General features: G+C 46.9%; 1 protein-coding gene across 4 annotated transcripts in view; it reads right to left on the reverse strand.

Moving 5' to 3' along the window:
* LOC115463418 (oocyte zinc finger protein XlCOF6-like) overlaps positions 1-21,570 on the reverse strand; it is a 1,170,818-nt gene that overhangs the window by 645,691 nt on the left and 503,557 nt on the right. The window lies entirely within an intron of this gene.

The following is a 21,570-nucleotide window of genomic DNA, read 5'->3' on the forward strand; positions in this document are numbered from 1 at the left end:
CACCCCCTCTCCTGTTTCCTTCTACCTCCTTGAGATAGGCTCATGCCATCTCTTGTTCTCTCAACGTAACTTCCTTGGTATTTTTGCTATTCAAACAAGGAAGTAGTCTAGCCCCCTCCCTGTGCTTTCCAAGCCTCATTTTCATGCTGCAGTAGCCGCTCTCAGGGCATTGCAAGCCTCATTCTGGTGCTCCAATAGTCTGTGTGTGCCAAGTCTCATTTTTACACTCCAGTAGCTTTTGTCAGTGTTTTCCAAGCCTCATTCTGGTTTCACCATTTGCTTCTTGTGCAGCCACCTCCGAGGTGGAGTTTGGAGGCTGAGGAGATGCTGGTTCCAGAAGTTTCAAAGACCGTAAGGACACCTGGATTTCCTTTATGTCTAAGTTTAATTGGCTTCATGTCTGTATCTGTGTTGTGTGCGCTGCTGATGGACAGATTGTCACAGAGTCACCTATGAAAGAGCCAGTGAGACAGTAAGTGGAGGAGTAGCCTTGTGGTTAGGGCAAGTCACTTAACCCTTCATTGCCCAGGTACAAAAAAGTACCTCTATATACTATGTAAACCACTTTGAATGTAGTTGCAAAAAACCACAGAAATATATCAAGTCCCATTAAAAAGATTCTAGAATGTTGCTACTATTTGAGATTCTACGTGGAATGTTGCTAGTGGAGGAGTAGCCTAGTGGTTATTGCAGTGCACTTTGATCCTGGGGAACTGAGTTCGATTCTGGGCAAGTCACTTAACCCTCCATTGCCCAGGTACAAATAAGTACCTCCAAAACATGATAGTTCCCAGGTGCTTATAAAGGATTTGCTGATAATGTCACAAGTAGGAAATGAAGCAGAAGCAGGGAGACCAAAGCGAGGCTTGGCTAACAGGAAGAACAACAGGAAATGAAGCAGAAGCAGGGAGACCAAAGCAAGGCTTGGCTTACAGGAAGAACAACAGTAGGGAAAAAGGCAGACTGGAGATGTCACAGAGCTAGGGTACTGAAGGACATTCTGTTGGTTCTAATAGCTACTTTCACTTCACCTTTTAACCAGGCTGGCTGTCATTTTCTCTTCTTTTCACCTTTGTAAATATGTGGAATGCATCTGGGTCTGGGCTTCCAAGATGGTATTTTAAACAATGTCCACACCTGATTTAATGTCCTAACCTTTGCAGCTAATCCCTTTTAGCTTCTTTTTAACCATTTTCCTCATTTTATCATAGTCGCTCTTTTGAAATTTAAATGCTGCTACAGTACATTTCATTTGTGGCTTCACTCCAGATAGTAGCTCAAACCTGATCATGTTATGATCACTGTTTCCCAGCAGATCCAACACCATTACCTCTCTTACTATGCCCTGCATTCCATTAAGGACTAGATCTAAAATGGCTCCCCCTCTCGTTAGGGCCTGGACCAGTTGCTCCAAGAAGCAGTCATTTATTACACATAGTAACATAGTAGATGACGGCAGAAAAAGACCTGCATGGTCCATCTAGTCTGCCCAAGACAAACTCATGTGTATACCTTACCTTGATTTGCACCTGTCTCTCCCAGGGCCCAGACCGTACCAGTCTGCCCAGCAGTTTTTCCCGCCTCCCATCACCGGCTCTGGCACAGACCATACAAGTCTGCCCTTCCCTATTTTCGCCTCCGAACCACCAACACAAAGCCCACCTCTTCAATGTCGCCTTCGGCACCTAACTTTATGCCTCTATTCAGGAAATCTAGACTGGCCCAATTTGACTGTCTGTACATTTGTCCTTTAGATTGTAAGCTCCTTGAGCAGGGACTGTCCTTCTCTGTTAAACTGTACAGCCTGCGTAACCCTAGTAGCGCTCTAGAAATGTTAAGTAGTAGTAGTAGTAGTGTTTTAAATTTACTACACTGTAGTTTCATCGCATGCCCCCTAGTCCTAGTGTTTTTGGAAAGCGTGAACAGATGCTTCACATCCACCTGTTCCACTCCACTCATTATTTTATATACCTCTATCATGGGAGAGGATGTGACTCAGTTAGACAGGAAGCCTACCAGTGTACTGATAAAGCATGAAATGCAGCTTATGAGAGAAAACATTTCTATAGCGCTACTAGACTTACGCAGTGCTGTACAAATTAACATGAAAAAGACAGTCCCTGCTCAACAGAGCTTACAATCTAAATTGGACAGACGAACAGACAGCTAGGGGTGGGGAAATTGCAGTGGTAATAATACTATTATCCTATCACCTGTCACTTGCACTCAATCTCATTCACACCTCATATACATTATATAAAATCTCATCATATAGCAGGGTGCACATATATCAAATACGTCAGCCACTACATAAAGAAATGCAGCAGTCCCAAGCTTCTCATCATAAACAGATTAAGGCTCGCCACGTCACCAGTATGTGGAAATGATGTCTAATTTGTCATAACTTGTAGATGGCACTGTGCACTTCAAGACAGTTCAACAAGCACAGTGGGGCAAGATGAAGAAAATTCAAAGATATCCACAACCATAGGAACTGAAACGAAGCTTGATAACAGTCACACAAATCAATAGTAGTGCTTAACCACTTGGGACACAATCTTCTTTACTGTGTCCTCCACACTGCTGTGCAATTTAAATCCGCTAAAAGTGAATTCTGGAAGAACCCGACATGATCATGTTTCGCTATCCATAGCATCTTCAAGGGTCTTTCACTATTCCAACACTGCAGTTGCCGTTGAAACTTTTTCCAGCCCATCCTAAACTGGATTGCCATGTAGGGAACACAGACCATAAAAGACTGCGGTTCATTCCCCTTTTCTGTGTCTGCTCCTCCCTTGGTTTCTCACTGTCCTTCTCCTGTGTGCCAGAACCTGGGTTATTGTGTTAACGCATTCACCACCCGGGAAGTCTACAGGGATTTGAGGGTTCTAAGAAGGAACTGCAATTGAACATGGTGAGTGTAACATTACAGGACACAAACTGCCGTAAGAATTACTCTAAATATATGAACCCAACCGTATTCCCACATTAATTTTAGGGACGGACACTTTGAGAAAGCAGTGTTGGCTGTTAGATTTAGGGAATGCACGCTTGTGGTCTCGCAATCTTCCACCACTTAGTTTTTCAGAAGGTTTTGTAAAAACCTATTTGTTTCCAAATTCAGTATCCAATTGTTAATTTTATTATTTTATGACTACCTCTATTGTTGAGGTCTCTTGTGATCCACTTTGAATCCCATTTCGGAATTTAGTTGAATATAAGATTGAAATAGAATAGATTAGAACAGAACACACTGTAACAGAGATTCAAGGCCAAGAAAAGCTGATGTGGAGATGGAAGCGTTTGCCTGATGAAACACAGCAGACTTTACAGAATATGACAGTGTTGGCAAATTCACCTTAAGATGCTGGGGAAGTAGGAGGAGTGGCCTAGTAGTTAGGGTGGTGGACTTTGGTCCTGGGGAACTGAGTTGGAGTCCCACCTCAGGCACAGGCAGCTCCTTGTAACTCTGGGCAAGTCACTTAACCCTCCATTGCCCCATGTAAGCCGCATTGAGCCTGCCATGAGTGGGAAAGCGCGGGGTACAAATGTAACAAAAAAATAAATAAATAAAAATTAAAGCCAGGAATAAAACCTATATATGCAGCACAGTATAAATATTCTCCAGCTGCAGGAAGGGGTGTAGCTCCTGTAATACAAGGATTATTGGAAGCAGGAGTTATAAAGGAAAGGGTATCCCTTTAAATTCACCTACTCTCCCATAATATAAACTTTAGGCTAGTCGAAGGTTTTAGAAAGATAAATTCTGTGCTAAAATTAATGGCTCCAATTGTAGTGATAGCGCAGGATATATTGTCACAATTGAGACCAGAACATTCTGTGTTTACTGTCATAGATATTTCAACTTGTTTCTTTGCGATTAAAATTTCTGAGCAAACCAAAGACACTACAGCAGTCTATATAATTCCAGACATCTCCCTCAAGGTCTGAAACATAATCCAATTGCATCTCATCGGGTAGTGGGTGCAACTTTAGAGGGACTGAACAGGGAGAAGACATGTGTTCTCCACTATGTGGATGACTGTCAGGTTCTCAGGTTCAGAGCCCGCGGGGCTGGGCTCTGGAGCAAACGTGAGCCCTTGGGCTGCTGACGAGGAGCGACAGCAGCAGACAAAACCCACCAACCAACACTGGGTAAGCACACCGGCAGGGACTGCAGGCACTGCCCAGCGAACCGGAACACATGGACTGGAATCCCCCGGACTGGAGGACACAGGACTGGAACACTGGACTGCAATCCCCCAGACTGGAACACACACCGAACCGGAGCACACTGGACTGGTCGACACAGGACTGGAACGCTGGACTGGTCCACACAGCTTCACCTGCACTTAGCTACTAAGCCCCCCAGGAATTGAGCTCATGGGTTCGAGTAGCCGGCAGGACTTACTGGACGACACAGGGACCAGGACTACAACAAGCTGTAACTGAAGTGCACCTAACTCCTAAAGTGACCAAAAGTGTTCCTATGCCCAGCACCAACAGAAAAGCTCCCAAGCCCTCCACCAACAGCAGTGCTCCCAACAGAAACTAACAGGGGTGCCCCTACGCCCTACACTAACAGAAGTGCAGGGAAACCACAAGGGAAAAGGAAGGGAAGACAAATGCCAGACCTAACACTGGTACTTCCTAAGCACCAAGCTGCAGCAGCTAAACATGGGTTCTCACCCCGGTACTTCCTAAGCACCCAGCTCCAGCAGCTAAACACAGGTCACGAGGAAAAGCGGGGCAAGCACAAGGAAACAAGCAGGAAAGCCAAATACCCCAACAACAAAAGGTGCTTCCTAAACACTTACTCACAAGGGAGCTCCCAGCACCAAACTCCAGCACTGCACTAACAGCAGTGCTACACCCCGTAGCAAAAGGGAAAGCAGAGGAGTCAAAAGGGAAAAACAGGGAAGTCAAACACACAAGTCACAAGTGCACACTGCACTAAACTAACCTGGACCTAAAGCAAGTAGCCAGAAGCAAACGTTGCGAAGGCCCTGAAGGAAAGAACCCACTTCCTTATCAAGGCCCTCCCAGATGATGTCACTCTCCCTAGAGCCAGGCAGAACACATTCAAACCCCGAGAGGCCCAACCCACATCAATGCAGCACCACCGAGAAGCTCTTGAAGCCAGTACACCCAAAGAGAGTTAGAGCAACTCAGACCACACCCACAGCTGCAGTGAAGAGACAATTAACCCCATGCTGCTGGAAGCTGCCAGCACAGAGAGACGGAGCCAGCTCAGAAAGGAAAGAGAAAAGAAACAGAAGCCAGCTAAGAAGCTGACTCCCAGGAAAGAGGTAAGTTTGAGAGGGGTTCAGACCCCAATCATAACAATGACATTATGATTGCGAGATCCACAGAGAAGGAGGTGATTGAGAAGTCACTGGAGACTTTACAGCTCTTGCAGGAATCACATTTAAGGTAATCCCTAAACAAATACAATTAGTGCATGTAAAAGGTTTCTTTCCACTATGGATCATTTGATGCCTCTTCAGCTGTGACGGCTCACGGAAACATTTACCACACTCTATACTTGGAAAATGTTTCTTGCCATTGTGGAGTGTTTGGTGAATTTTCAGGCGTGATGAACGAGTGAAACTTTTATTACACTCAGTGCGTGTAAAAGGTTTCTTTCTGCTATGGATCAATTGATGATCATTCAGGTATGATCAATGAGTGAAACTTTTATTGCACTCAGTGCATGTAAAAGGTTTCACTCCACTGTGGATCAGTTGATGTTTTTTCAGATGTATTAGCTGAATGAAACTTCTACCACATTCAGCACATGTAAAAGGTTTCTTTCCACTGTGAATGTTTTGGTGCTTTGTAAGACTTGATGACCAAGTGAAACTTTTATTACACTCAGAACATGGAAAAGGTTTCTTTCCACTGTGGATCATTTGATGAGTTTTCAAGTAAGATGAACGAGTGAAACTTTTATTACACTCAGTGCACGTAAAAGGTTTCATTCCGCTATGGATCTTTTTTTTTTTTTTTTTTTATATTTGTTTATTGGTTTTCAAAATAAACAACCTCAACTGTTACAAGCTTCTGGTAAAATTATTACATTATTATTATTTATTGCACTTGTATCCCACATTTTCCCACCTATTTGCAGGCTCAATGTGGCTTACAGAGATCTCTTAGGCATCGCCGTAACATCAACTACATACATACAAAAAAAGATCATATAGCTCAGATGTTAATTTCCTTTCCACTTCAATTCTTCCCCCCTTCCCCCCCCCCCCCCCCCCCCCCCCACTCGGGTGTATATCATCCTGCCCGCTATGGATCTTTTGATGATATTTTAGGTATGATGAATGAGTAAAACATTTATTACACTCAGAACATGGAAAAGGTTTCTCTCCACTGTGGCTCATTCAATTGTTATGGTATAAGCCAATTGTCAGAATTAAATATGTAGCAGAGTTATTGATTTTATCAATATAAAAATGCAGCTTTTAAAAGATGTATTGAAACTGCATTTCAATACCTTCTTTCCCCTTTTCCTTGGGAATTTCTGGTAGCAGGGCTAGTCAATTACAAACACTTAACAGAGACAAAAGCTGGCTGGAAGGGTCACCAAGACATCTCTAGAGAACAAAAAACTGAAGCAGACAGAGACTCCTATGACTCAAATGACAAAAGAAACTCCACCTATCACAGCAGACTGAAACCCTCAAGCTATAGAAAAGCCATTTGCCAGCAGATATCCAGGAAACATGTGACCATGCTCCCCTGCAAACTACAATACCCAAGATCCCCTGCAAACTACAACTCAGGGAACATTATAAAAAGCCTGGAAACAGCCCAGCTCTCTCTCTTGGGAAGCTCGCTTGGGACCTGCTGCTCTCTCTTGGAACCTGATGCTCACTCTTGGGACCTGACCTACGGTCCACCTGCCTCTGCCTCATCAATCTTCAATGGACCACAGCATGCTCTGTAACAAAAGGACTGTTCTGTGAGTTATAACTTTTTGATCTAGACCTGGTACCTGGCTTTATATGCAGATTCTCTGTAAGACCCTTACCTCTCGTTTGCAATATTATTTACATGATTTGTATATTAAATCAACCTTTTTGAAGATAAAAATATAGTCTCTTTCTGTTCTATGATACTGTTAAGGTTATACTGGTAGCACATGGACACTTTTAAACTTAGTGCCATGCTCTGAGTACATGCTTTCAAATCTTGCAGTACAGAAAGCGAATGATACATACCTATAGCAGGTGTTCTCCGAGGACAGCAGGCTGCTTGTTCTCACGACTGGTTGACGTCCACGGCAACCCCCACCAACCGGAACAAAAACTTTGCGGGCGGTCCCGCACACAGGGCACGCCCACCGCGCATGCGCGGCCGTCTTCCCGCCCGTGCACGACCGTTCCCGCTCAGTTGAATGACAAGCAAACTAATGAGTAAAAACGCAATTCCAAAGGGGAGGAGGGAGGGTAGGTGAGAACAATCAGCCTGCTGTCCTCGAAGAACACCTGCTACAGGTATGTATTATTCGCTTTCTCCAAGGACAAGCAGGCTGCTTGTTCTCACGACTGGGGTATCCCTAGCTCTCAGGCTCACTCAAAACAAGAACCCAGGTCAACTGAACCTTGCAACGGCAAGGGTATAACAGAAATTGACCTACGAAGAACAACTAACTGAGAGTGCAGCCTGACCAGAATAAATTCGGGTCCTGGAGGGTGGAGTTAAATTTAAACCCCAAACAGATTCTGCAGCACCGACTGCCCGAACCGACTGTCGCGTCGGGTATCCTGCTGGAGGCAGTAATGTGATGTGAATGTGTGGACAGATGACCACGTCGCAGCTTTGCAAATCTCTTCAATAGTGGCTGACTTCAAGTGGGCCACCGACGCTGCCATGGCTCTGACACTATGAGCCGTGACATGACCCTCAAGAGTCAGCCCAGCCTGGGCGTAAGTGAAGGAAATGCAATCTGCTAGCCAATTGGAGATGGTGCATTTCCCGACAGTGACCCCTTTCCTACTGGGGTCGAAAGAAATAAACAATTGGGCGGACTGTCTGTGGGGCTGTGTCCGCTCCAGATATAAGGCCAAAGCTCGCTTGCAGTCCAATGTGTGCAACTGACGTTCAGCAGGGCGGGTATGCGGTCTGGGAAAGAATGTTGGCAAGACAATTGACTGGTTAAGATGGAACTCCGACACCACCTTCGGCAGGAACTTAGGGTGAGTGCGGAGCACTACTCGCTTCGGGAAGAAAGGCCTGAGCCGTCTGTGAATTCAGCAGAGCTCCTATGAATTCCAGAGATTGGACTGGCTGGAGATGGGACTTTGGGTAATTTATCACAAACCCCAGCAGCTCCAGGAGGTGAATAGTGCACTGCATGGACCGGAGAACTCCTGCCTCCGAGGTGTTCTTGACCAGCCAATCGTCGAGATATGGGAACACGTGCACTCCCAGCTTGCGTAGATACGCCGCTACCACCACGAGGCACTTTGTGAACACTCGAGGCGCAGAGGCAAGCCCAAAGGGCAGCACACAGTACTGAAAGTGCCGTGTTCCCAAACGGAATCTGAGATACTGTCTGTGAGCTGGCAGTATCGGGATGTGAGTGTATGCGTCCAATAAATCCAGGGAACATAGCCAATCGTCTTTCTGAATCATTGGTAGAAGGGTGCCCAAGGAAAGCATCCTGAACTTCTCTTTGACCAGGTATTTGTTCAGGCCTCTCAGGTCTAGGATGGGGCGCATCCCCCCTGTTTTCTTTTCCACAAGGAAGTACCTGGAATAGAATCCCTGCCCTTCCTGCCCGGGTGGCACGGGCTCGACCGCATTGGCGCTGAGAAGGGCAGAGAGTTCCTCTGCAAGTACCTGCTTGTGATTGGAGCTGAAGGATTGGGCTCCCGGAGGACAATTTGGTGGAGGGGAGGCCAAATTCAGGGCATATCCGCACCGCACTATTTGGAGAACCCACTGGTCGGAGGTTATTAGAGGCCACCTTTGGTGAAAAAGTTTTAACCTCCCCCCGACTGGCAGATCGTCCGGTACGGACACTTTGATGGCGGCTATGTTCCCATGGATCCAGTCAAAAACCCGTCCCCGGTTTTTGCTGTGGAGGCGCCGGGGGCTGCTTAGGCGCACGCTGTTGACGGGAACGAGCGCGCTGGACTGTCCCTGTGCCTGGTGAGGCCTTCGGGCCGGCTGGGTGTACCTACGCTTGTTGTAGGCGTAGGGCGCAGCCTGCCTGGCCCGGGAAAAACATCCACCTGCTGAGGTGGATGCTGAAGGCGCCCGGTGGGAGAGCTTGTCGAGGGCGGTTTCCCGCTGGTGTAGTTGGTCCACCAACTGCTCGACCTTCTCACCAAAAATATTATCCCCCCGGCAAGGGACATCGGCCAGCCGCTGCTGGGTGTGGTTGTCCAGGTCAGAGGCACGCAGCCATGAGAGCCTGTGCATCACTATACCTTGGGCCGCAGCTCGAGATGCCACATCACAGGTGTCATATATACCCCTGGACAGGAACTTTCTGCACGCCTTCAGCTGCCTGACCACCTCCTGAAAAGGCCTGGACTGCTCCGGGGGGAGCTTGTCGACCAGGTCCGCCAGTTGCTTCACATTATTCCGCATATGTATGCTCGTGTAGAGCTGGTAGGATTGGATGCGGGTCACGAGCATTGAAGATTGGTAGGCCTTCCTCCCAAACGAGTCCAGAGTGCGAGACTCCCGCCCCGGGGGCGCCGAGGCGGTACCCCTCGAACTCCGTGCCCTCTTGAGAGCAGAGTCCACGACCGCCGAGTCATGAGGCAATTGAGGCCGCATTAACTCTGGGTCCGAGTGGATCCTGTATTGGGACTCCGCTTTCTTGGGGATGGTGGGGTTAGATAAAGGTCTCAACCAGTTCCGAAGCAGTGTCTCTTTGAGGACATTGTGCAACGGTACCGTGGAGGACTCTCTAGGTGGTGATGGATAGTCGAGGACCTCGAGCATCTCGGCCCTCGGCTCATCCACAGAGACCACGGGGAAGGGAATGCAGATAGACATATCCCTGACGAAGGAGGCAAAGGAGAGGCTCTCAGGTGGCGAGAGCTTCCTCTCCGGTGAAGGAGTGGGGTCGGAGGGAAGGCCCACAGACTCCTCTGAGGAGAAATATCTGGGGTCCTCCTCCTCCCCCCACGAGGCCTCTTCCTCGGTGTCGGACATGAGCTCTTGTAGCTCAGACCTCAACTGGGCCCGGCTCGACTTCGAGGCACCAAGTCCTTGGTGGCGTCGTCGAGCGCTGGACTCCCGCGCCGGCGGGGATGAAGCTCCCTCCATCGACGTTGACTCCATCTGCGTGGCGGTCGAGACCGGCACCGCAAGCGGCGTCGAAGGCCTTGGCACCGGGCTAGAGCACGCCGGCGCCTCCATCAACGGCGCCGGGGGGCACAGTCTGGCACATCAGCCCTTCCAGGATCCCCGGAAGGATGGCTCGGAGGCACTCGTCAAGGCCCGCTGTCGGGAAAGGCGAGGGGGCCGGTAGAGGTGCCGGAATCTGCTCGGGTCCAGGAGACGGCATCGAAGTGCTGGTGCCCTGACGTAGCGATACCTCTACCACCGAGGGAGAACGCTCCTCCCGGTGCTGCCGCTTCCTCGGCGTCGAGTCATCTCTGGAGCCGGTAGCCACATGCGCCGTGGGCAACCGATGATGGTGCTTTTTAGCCTTCTTCCGGTGCCCGTCATCGGCGCTCGGCGGTATCGAAGAGGAGGAGGTAGATCCCCCTCGGCCTCGAGGGATCGGGTCCGACAGGGTTTGGTCCCGAGGGCTCTGGGTAGAGGGAGTGACCGGGGCCGATTGCCCACGCTGCCGCTCACCCCTGCCATCTCCGGAGGACCGGCGGGCCAATGGGACCTGTGCTCCTGGGGTCGATGCCGTCGGTGCCGATTTCGTGGACATCGGTACCGAAGATGCGGCCGTCGACACTGATGCCGTCGACGTCGAGGGGCCGGCGCAAGATCCGAAAAGACGGTCCCGAAGAACTTGCCTCGCCACCTGTGTCCGTTTCCGTAAACCGAGACACAAGGTGCACGTCTTGGTATCATGCTCCGGCCCGAGGCACTGGCCCGAGGCACCAAGCGTGAGTGTCAGTCTGCGAGATATGCCGGCCGCACCGACCACACATCTTAAATCCACTCAGGACCTTCGAGGACATCGACGGAAAAATTGCGTCGGTGAAGTCAAAGTCGTCGATGGTGGCAGTAAAAATCACACCTCGAAAAATAAATCGACCGCGCGGCCACAAGGAGGCGCCCCCGCTAAAAGTACGAGGGAAAAACAAAGTTTGTTTTTTTTTTTTTTTACAGAACAAAAGAAAACAATGAAAGAAAAACAACGAAGAAAAAAACTCACGTCTAAGGCGCGATCCGGTTTCCGGGGCTGACAGAGAGAGAGACGAACACGGCTCTCTCCAGCGCGGAAAAGAAAAGACTGAGCGGGAACGGTTGCGCACGGGCGGGAAGATGGCCGCGCATGCGCGGTGGGCGTGCCCTGCGTGCCGGACCGCCCGCAAAGTTTTTGTTCCGGTTGGTGGGGGCTGCCGTGGACGTCAACCAGTCGTGAGAACAAGCAGCCTGCTTGTCCTCGGAGAATACTGCATTTCAACAGAGATATATACTTAATTTATTTAATTTATTGCAATTATCACCTTTGGTGATTGGTGGAGAAATTAATATCCTAAAACTTATAAATACAGCGCCTGCTCTTAAATTATAAACAGTAGCGAGTGCTCTAGAGCTCTTTCCCCCAAAGTAAATCATTTCTTGTAACACAATGAGTTTTCAGGTTTTATAAAGAAGCAAAACATTTATCTGTGGCTCATTTGATGAGTTTTCAGGTATGAAGAACGAGTGAAACTTTTATTACACTCAGTACATGTAAAAGGTTTCTTTCCACTGTGGATCATTTGATGCCTCTTCAGCTGTGACGGCTCACGGAAACATTTACCACACTCTATACATGCAAAAGGTTTCTTGCCATTGTGGAGTGTTTGATGGATTTTCAAGTGTGATGAACGAGTGAAACTTTTATTACATTCAGTGCATGGAAAAGGTTTCTTTCCACTGTGGCTCATTTGATGAATTTTTAAGTATGATGAACAAATGAAACCTTTATTACACTCAGAGCATGTAAAGGTTTCATTCCACTGTGGATCATTTGATGAGTTTTCAGGTTTCCTGACTGAGTAAAACTTTTATTACACTCAGTACATGTAAAAGGTTTCTGTCCACTGTGGCTCATTTGATGCCTCTTCAGCTGTGACGGCTCACTGAAACATTTACCACACACTGTACATGGAAAAGGTCTATTGCCATTGTGGAGTGTTTGGTGGATTTTCAGGTGTGATGAACGAGTGAAACTTTTATTACACTCAGTACATGGAAAAGGTTTCTTTCCACTGTGGATCATTTGATGAGTTTTCAGGTATGAAGAAGAACTAAAGCTTTTATTACACTCAGAGCATGTAAAAGGTTTCTTTCCACTGTGGCTCATTTGATGAGTTTTCAGGTATGAAGAAGAACTAAAGCTTTTATTACACTCAGAGCATGTAAAAGGTGTCTTTCCACTGTGGCTCATTTGATGAGTTTTCAGGTATGAAGAAGAACTAAAGCTTTTATTACACTCAGAGCATGTAAAAGGTATCTTTCCATTGTGAATCATTTGATGAGTTTTCAGGTATGAAGAAGAACTAAAGCTTTTATTACACTCAGAGCATGTAAAAGGTTTCTGTCCACTGTGGCTCATTTGATGAGTTTTCAGGGATGAAGAAGAACTAAAGCTTTTATTACACTCAGTACATGTAAAAGGTTTCTTTCCACTGTGAATCATTTGATGAATGTTCAAGTGTGATGAACAAGTGAAACCTTTATTACACTCAGAGCATGTAAAAGGTTTCTTTCCACTGTGAATCATTTGATGTGTTTTCAGGGATGAAGAAGAACTAAAGCTTTTATTACACTCAGTACATGTAAAAGGTTTCTTTCCACTGTGGATCAGTTGATGAATTTTCAGGTATGATGAAGAAGCGAAACTTTTATTACACACAGTGCATGGAAAAGGTTTCTTTCCACTGTGGATCATTTGATGTGTTTTCAGGGATGAAGAAGAACTAAAGCTTTTATTACACTCAGTACATGTAAAAGGTTTCTTTCCACTGTGGATCATTTGATGTGTTTTCAGGGATGAAGAAGAACTAAAGCTTTTATTACACTCAGTACATGTAAAAGGTTTCTTTCCACTGTGGATCAGTTGATGAATTTTCAGGTATGATGAAGAAGCGAAACGTTTATTACACTCAGTACATGTAAAAGGTTTCTTTCCACTGTGGATCAATTGATGAATTTTCAGGCACGATGAAAAAGCGAAACTTTTATTACACACAGTGCATGTAAAAGGTTTCTTTCCACTGTGAATCATTTGATGAGTTTTCAGGTGTCCTGCCTGAGTAAATCTTTTATTACACTCAGTACATGTAAAAGGTTTCTTTCCACTGTGAATCATTTGATGAGTTTTCAGGTGTCCTGCCTGAGTAAATCTTTTATTACACTCAGAGCATGTAAAGAGTCTCTTTCTGATGTGCTTCATGTTTCCAGTGTGTGTTCTTTGGTGTGTAATTAATGATTTCCGATGCCAAAAGCTTTTGCTACATTTGTTACATGAAAATGACTTAAGTTCAGCATCAATTCTGTGGTTTAACTTCAAATTTATCTTCTCTCTGAAACTCTTTTCACAGTGGGAGCATGAAAAGGATCTCGCCCTACTGTCGGTTCTCTTATCCAATAAAAAATGCTCATTCCTATTGAAGATTGTTCCACAGCTGTCACATTGAAAGGATTCGTTCTCTGTTCTCTCTTTTTGGGGGAGTTTAGAAGGCTCTGGATCACTGTTACTATCCTGGAAGGGACCCTTGGTTCTCAAGTGTCTCTGGTGCTCAGGGATGTTTGTGAGTTCCTTGTCACTTCTCTCACACTCAGTAATTCCACAAGGTGTTTCTCCGGCTTGGTCTCTCTCCTCCTTCTCCAGCTCCTGCTGATGATTCCTCGGGTGTCTCCTCTCCATCCTTTGGGAAATATTCCGATCGCCATTTTGTTCCGTTTGTATAACAGATTCTTCTTGATTCTGCTCTCGCTTGAGCTCCTCCTGTTCAGCCTCATTAACTGTTGGGATATGAAAAGAAAGAAAGACATTAATTACGTATTACTTCTACGGAAAGCTACTACTGATCAAGGAAGAGAATTTTCTGGGTCAGTGCATCAGACGCACCTAAACTGGTAGGAATGTGAAAAAGTGCACCAAGCACCCTTCTATAAGGTTGCATCTAAGCGTTATAGCATGTAAATACAAGGGGGGGGGGGGGGGTAAACGAGAGGATCATGGGAGTGTCTCCAACTTACACAAAACTATAAATTACGCGCTTAGGTGCTTCTTTACACCTGCCATAAAGCTAAGCCTGAATTTTGGCACGCCAATTCGGTTTTATGCCACTACTCTTCAATGGCATCTTAGTTCGTAGATGTCGTGATACACAGTGTCCAGAAAAACAAAACAGGACCCCCCTCCGAACATTTTTCCAAATAATCCCCAAACGTTCTCCTGCAGCAGTCTCGCTCCAGTTCCTACACAAAAGCGCACACGGGTAAAAAGCCTAAGGCGTGTTACATCAGAGGATGGAGGCAGAGCCTGCTCCCACGCCGAATTAGATAAAAACAGCAGCGTGTACACCGTTATCAAGGCAGCAGCAAGGAAAAGCTTAATGTAAAATGGGTGGGGCTCAGGATTTAAAAAGCCAGCAGCATGTTGTGTCACCGTTTACTATCTGTGGAACCCCATGGTCTTAACATGAAGGTTGATTAGTCTGCTTTTTTCTAAAGGGTAGCAGCATTCAGCACGTTTGTTAAAGTGTGGTGATATGTTTTTCCTGTACATATATATAATCTTTAAACCTTCCAGTTTTGATCTACTTAACAGTGACACCTTTTTTTCTTTTAAAAGGGGTTGCACGCATGCACAGGCGTTCCTTTATAAGTAGCCGCCATGTTTTGGTTCTTAGTGGCTAGAATACACAGCTACACACATTGAGGTATAATGGAATATGCTCCTCCTCGTGTATTTCATTTTTGTATTTACGAGACTGGGCTGGTGACTCTTTCTACTGTTTGTTTTTTTGAACAGCTTACCAACAGCGATGGCATCATAAAGTCCCCTGAGGAAGCCGTTTTTGGTGAAACGGGTCCTCGTTGGGATGTTTCATTTATGCCGCAAACTGTTGCTCAAAAGATAAGTTACATAAAACGACATGTTTTTCATATTGATGTTTTAATGCACTAAGATTTTGTTGTATCACTATATAAATTAGAAAATTACAAAATTGGGTTGTTAGGACATTTTGAAACCGATGATTGAAGTCAGTACTGTGCTGTAATTGTTCTATTTATTTATTTATTTTATTTATACCCCACATTTTCCAACCTATTTGCAGGCTCAATGTGACTACATAGTACCGTAAGGCGTTTGCCAAGACCAGTAGAGAAAAGTACAAGGTGATATTGTGGTCGACTAAAAGTACATTTGATTCAGTCACAAAGGGGGTCGAAGAAAGGGAAGGTTATATAATGTCCTGTACGATAGTTGGGTTTGCTGTGTTGCAGAGTGTCGACATCTATGTAGGGTCAGTAGGATAGGTCCTTTTGAACAGGTAACTTTTTAATGATTTCCTGAAGTCTAGGTGGTCGTAGATTGTTTTCACTGCTTTTGGCAGTGCATTCCATAGTTGTGTGCTTATATAGGAGAAGCTGGATGCATAGGTTGCTTCGTATTTGAGTCCTTTGCAGTTTGTGTAATGGAGGTTTAGGTATGTTCGAGATGATCCGGTTGTGTTTCTGTTTGGTCGATCTATAAGGTCTATCATGTATCCTGGGAATGCGCCGTAGATAATTTTGTGGATCAGGATGCAAATTTTGAAGATAATGCGTTCTTTAATTGGCAGCCAATGCAGTTTTTCTCGGAAGGGTTTAGCGCTTTCGAATCGTGTTTTACCGAATATCAGCCTGGCTGCTGTGTTCTGGGCGGTCTGTAGTTTCTTTGTGAATTGTTCTTTACATCCAGCATAGATTCCGTTGCAGTAATCTGCATGGCTTAGTACCATTGATTGTATTAGTTTACGAAATGTTTCCCTCGGGGAGAAAGGTTTTAGGCGTTTAAGTTTCCACATTGAATGGAACATTTTCTTTGTAGTGGAGTTTACTTGGCTCTCAAGAGTACGGTTGCGGTCGATTATGACACTGAGTATTTTTTATTTATTTTTTAAATTTTATTTATAACTATTTCAATTTTTACAAGCGATAAAACAACTTGCCACAAATACAGAGACGGTAATATATAGGAATTATTTCAATCAGGTAATTCTATTCTCTTCCTTAGACCACTAAATAGGGAGAGTGAAACAAGTCAAGGAGATCAATTAAACAGTAAACAGAAAAACAAAACATGGTATTAACCTGTTTATCCCCAGATATTACTCATCTAATTCATTATTCCACATTGATCAGTTTGGTTGGCGTCTTCAAGCCCAATACAGTGTATAGCAATTCATTTCATTGAAAACATACTTATTATCTAATATTAGTTAGAAATAATACATCTGATTACATTCTCTCTCTTTTAAAAACCAGAAGTTATTTAACAATACATATACTTAAGTCTCTAATTCAGATCCCACTGATTAAAGTAATCCCAGTTTTCACAGGCTTCACTCCTTTTAAAGTAATAATTGAGGAACTATTTCGACGCTGAATATTTTTAAGCTCTCAGAGATAGGGAGGGTGTGGTCTGGGGTGTTTATGGTTGTGGGATTGTAGTTATTGTATTGTGATGAAAGGATGAGGCAGTGGGTTTTTTCAGTTGGAATGAATTTGCCCATATAACAGCCTAAAATAGCACAGGCGTCTCTTTTTTCAACCCTGTATAATATTTCCAGTATTGAAAGGGAAAATTAGGTTCTTACCTTGGTAATTTTCTTTCCTTTAGTCACAGCAGATGAATCCATTAACTGATGGGATGTACAAAAGCACTCCCTAAGTAGAGCAGGAACAGGCCACTCCGCGAGCAAGCACTTGCGCTCCAAAATGCGCATCCCGCTTCACTGCAACATCCAGCCTGTAATGCCGGGCAAATGTGAGCTGAGAAGCCCAAGTAGCTGCACTACATATCTCTTGAAGAGAGAGTGCGCCCGTTTCAGCCCACGAGGAGGAAACTGCTCTCGTGGAATGCGCTTTAAACGCTTCAGGCGGAGACCATTCTGCAAGCAGATACACAGAAAAAATGACTTCCTTGAGCCAACGGGAGTGGAGGAGTGGCCTAGTGGTTAGGGTGGTGAACTTTGGTCCTGGGGAATTGAGTTCGATTCCCGGCACAGGCAGCTCCTTGTGACTCTGGGCAAGTCACTTAACCCTCCCTTGCCCGCCGCATTGAGCCTGCCATGAATGGGAAAGCACGGGGTACAAATGTAACAAAAAAAAATAGTGGCCTTAGATGCTGGACCCGCGTGTCGAGGCCCGGTCAGCAATACAAAAAGGTGATCAGAAGTCCTGAAGTCATTTGTCATCTGAAGATACTGCAACAGAGCCCTGCGGACATCCAGAAGATGCAATTGCCCAAAAGAATCTGGAAAATCCTCCTCTGAAAAGGCAGGAAGAAAAATAGGCTGGTTCAGGTGAAACGCTGAAACCACTTTAGGCAGGAAGGAAGGCACTGTATGTACTGTAACTCCGGACTCCGAAAATTGCAGAAAAGGGTCCCGACAGGACAGGACCTGAAGCTCAGACACACGTCTCGCCGAGGTCATGGCCACCAAAAAGACTGTCTTGAGAGTCACATCTTTCTCCGAAGCTCGCTTAAGCGGCTTGAAAGGTGAACCCTGAAGAGCCTTCAACACCAGCCCCAGGTTCCAGGCCGGATACGGCATCCGCAAGGGAGGACGGAGCCGAAGCGCCCCTCTGAGAAATCGGGCAATGTCAGGATGGGCAGCAAGGGAGAAGCCCAAGACTTTCCCTCGAAAGCATGCTAATGCTGACACTTGGACCCGCAGGGAATTGTAAGCCAGGCCTTTTTGTAAACCATCCTGCAAAAAGTCCAGCACCGGCGAGACAGTAGCCCGTGTGGTTGTGATCGCCTTTGAAACACACCACGCCTCAAACTTGCGCCATACCTGAGCATAGGCTGCAGAGGTAGACTGCTTGCGGGCCTGCAGGAGAGTGGAGATGACCTTGTTAGAGTAGCCCTTATCTCTCAATTGCGCCCTCTCAAGAGCCAGGCCGTAAGACCAAAGCGGCAGGGGTCCTCCATAGCTACTGGACCTTGAAGCAACAGGTTCGGCACTAGAGGCAAGGGAAGAGGAGCCTCCTCCAACATCTGGCGGAGATCTGCATACCACGGACGCCTTGGCCAGTCCGGGGCAATGAGAATCACCAATCCTCGGTGCAGTCGAATCTGCAGAAGGACTCGCCCTATCAAGGGCCACGGAGGAAACACATACAGTAGGCCCGAGGGCCAGGTTTGAGCCAGCGCATCCAACCCCTCTGAGCGAGGATCTCTCCTTCTGCTGAAAAAGCGAGGGGTTTTGGCATTTGCACTTGACGCCATTAGATCCATTTCGGGAGTTCCCCATGTGGCACAAATCTGAAGAAACACTTCTGCCAGTTCCCATTCTGCCGGGTCGATTTGATGCCTGCTGAGAAAATCAGCTTGCACGTTGCTCTGACCTGCTATGTGCGCTGCTGACAGAAGCTGCAAGTGGAGTTCGGCCCATTGGCAAATTTGCGCGGCCTCCGCGGCCAGTGCCTTGCACTGAGTGCCACCCTGACGATTTATGTAAGCCACAGCTGTCGTGTTGTCTGACTGAACCCAGACAGCAAGCCCTTTCAGGGTCTTGTGGAAGGCCAACAGAGCCTGGAATATCACTCTCAACTCCAAGCGATTGATGGACCACCTTGCCTCTACGGGCGTCCATAGGCCTTGAGCATAGCTTCCTTGGCAATGCGCTCCCTAGCTGGACAGGCTGGCATCTGTTATCACCAGGCACCAAGAAGGAAGCGCAAGCGGAATTCCTTTCCGCAGCATTCTGTTGGAGAGCCATCACTCCATACTGTGCCGAGACGCAGGGAGCCACGTTAGTCTGCGTTGATATTCCTGGGAAATCGGAGACCACTGTTGTAGCAGGGCAATCTGCAGCAGCCTCATATGCGCTCTCGCCCATGGCACCATCTCCAAGGTGGCCGTCATCGACCCCAGCAGCTGGACAATGTCCCAAGCTCGAGGGCGAGGCATCCTCAGGAGCAAACGGACCTGATTCTGAAGCTTGCACCACCTGTGGTCGGAGAGAAAGACCAACCCCGAGGCCATGTCGAACCGGACCCCCAAATACTCTAGAGACTGAGAGGGGGTCAGGTGACTTTTGGGTACATTGACCACCCAGCCCTTTTCTCTCCAAATTACTTGAGCATGCTGTTCACCGCCGCTGCCTTGATTTTCTCTCCTCACATGCTATTCTTGACCCACTACAATCTGGTTTTCGCCCTCTCCACTCAACCAAAACTGCGCTTACTAAAGTCTCCAATGACCTATTACTGGCTAAATCAAGAGGTCAATATTCCATCCTCATTCTTCTTGATCTTTCCGCTGCTTTTGACACTGTCTATCACAGCATACTTCTCGATACCCTGTCCTCACTTGGATTCCAGGGCTCTGTCTTTTCCTGGTTCTCTTCCTACCTCTCCCTCCGCACCTTTAGTGTTCACTCTGGTGGATCCTCTTCTACTTCTATCCCTCTGCCTGTCGGCGTACCTCAGGGTTCTGTTCTTGGTCCCCTCCTCTTTTCTATCTACACTTCTTCCCTTGGTTCATTAATCTCATCCCATGGCTTTTCCTACCATCTCTATGCTGATGACTCCCAAATCTACCTCTCTACCCCTGATATCTCACCTTGCATCCAAACCAAAGTTTCAGCGTGCTTGTCTGACATTGCTGTCTGGATGTCTCAACGCCACCTGAAATTAAATATGACCAAAACCGAGCTTCTCATTTTCCCCCCCAAACCCACCTCCCCGCTCCCCCCATTTTCTATTTCTGTTGATGGCTCTCTCATTCTCCCTGTCTCCTCAGCTCGAAACCTTGGGGTCATCTTTGACTCTTCTCTCTCCTTCTCTGCTCATATCCAGCAGATTGCCAAGACCTGTCGTTTCTTTCTTTACAAAATCCGCCCCTTTCTTTCTGAGCACTCCACCAAAACCCTCATCCACACCCTTGTCACCTCTCGTTTAGACTACTGCAATCTGCTTCTTGCTGGCCTCCCACTTAGTCACCTCTCCCCTCTCCAGTCGGTTCAAAACTCTGCTGCCCGTCTCATCTTCCGCCAGGGTCGCTTTACTCATACTACCCCTCTCCTCAAGACCCTTCACTGGCTCCCTATCCGTTTTCGCATCCTGTTCAAACTTCTTCTACTAACCTATAAATGTACTCACTCTGCTGCTCCCCAGTATCTCTCCACACTCGTCCTTCCCTACACCCCTTCCCGTGCACTCCGCTCCATGAATAAATCCTTCTTATCTGTTCCCTTCTCCACTACTGCCAACTCCAGACTTCGCGCCTTCTGTCTCGCTGCACCCTACGCCTGGAATAAACTTCCTGAGCCCCTACGTCTTGCCCCATCCTTGGCCACCTTTAAATCTAGACTGAAAGCCCACCTCTTTAACATTGCTTTTGACTCGTAACCACTTGTAACAACTCGCCTCCACCTACCCTCATCTCTTCCTTCCCGTTCACATTAATTGATTTGATTTGCTTACTTTATTTATTTTTTTGTCTATTAGATTGTAAGCTCTTTGAGCAGGGGACTGTCTTTCTTCTATGTTTGTGCAGCGCTGCGTATGCCTTGTAGCGCTATAGAAATGCTAAATAGTAGTAGTAGTAGTAGTTTGCAGGATTGTAACCACTCTGGCTGTGGCAAGACGGCTCTCGTCTGCCAACTCCGCTCTGATGACCCAGTTGTCCAGAAAAGGGTGAACTCTGATACCCTCTCGTCTGAGAAAAGCAGCTACAACCATCATTACCTAGGAAAAGGTCCGGGGAGCTGTGGCGAGGCCGAAAGGCAAGGCCCGAAACTGGTAATGCTGTCCCAACACCGCAAACCTGAGAAACCTCATGCGGGGGCCAAATCGGAATGTGCAAATACGCTTCTTTTAGGTCCAGAGACGTGAGAAACTCTCCTGGCTGAACCACCGCAATGACGGAGCGCAGGGTTTCCATGCGAAAATACCGCACTTTCAGGGCCTCGTTGACTCTTCGTAAGTCGAGGATCGGTCTGAAAGACCCGCCTTTTCGAGGCACCACAAAATAGATGGAGTAGTGACCGCAGCTGCGTTCGGCGGGAGGCACCGGGATTACCGCCCCGAGGTGCAGCAAGACTTGTAGGGTCTCCTCTACCGCCGCCCGTTTGACGGCCGTACCGCATCGGGACTCCAAGAACACGTCTCTCACCGGGGCACCGAATTGTAGAA

Source organism: Microcaecilia unicolor, chromosome 1 (assembly GCF_901765095.1).
Source record: "Microcaecilia unicolor chromosome 1, aMicUni1.1, whole genome shotgun sequence".
In the NCBI taxonomy this organism is placed as follows: domain Eukaryota; kingdom Metazoa; phylum Chordata; class Amphibia; order Gymnophiona; family Siphonopidae; genus Microcaecilia; species Microcaecilia unicolor.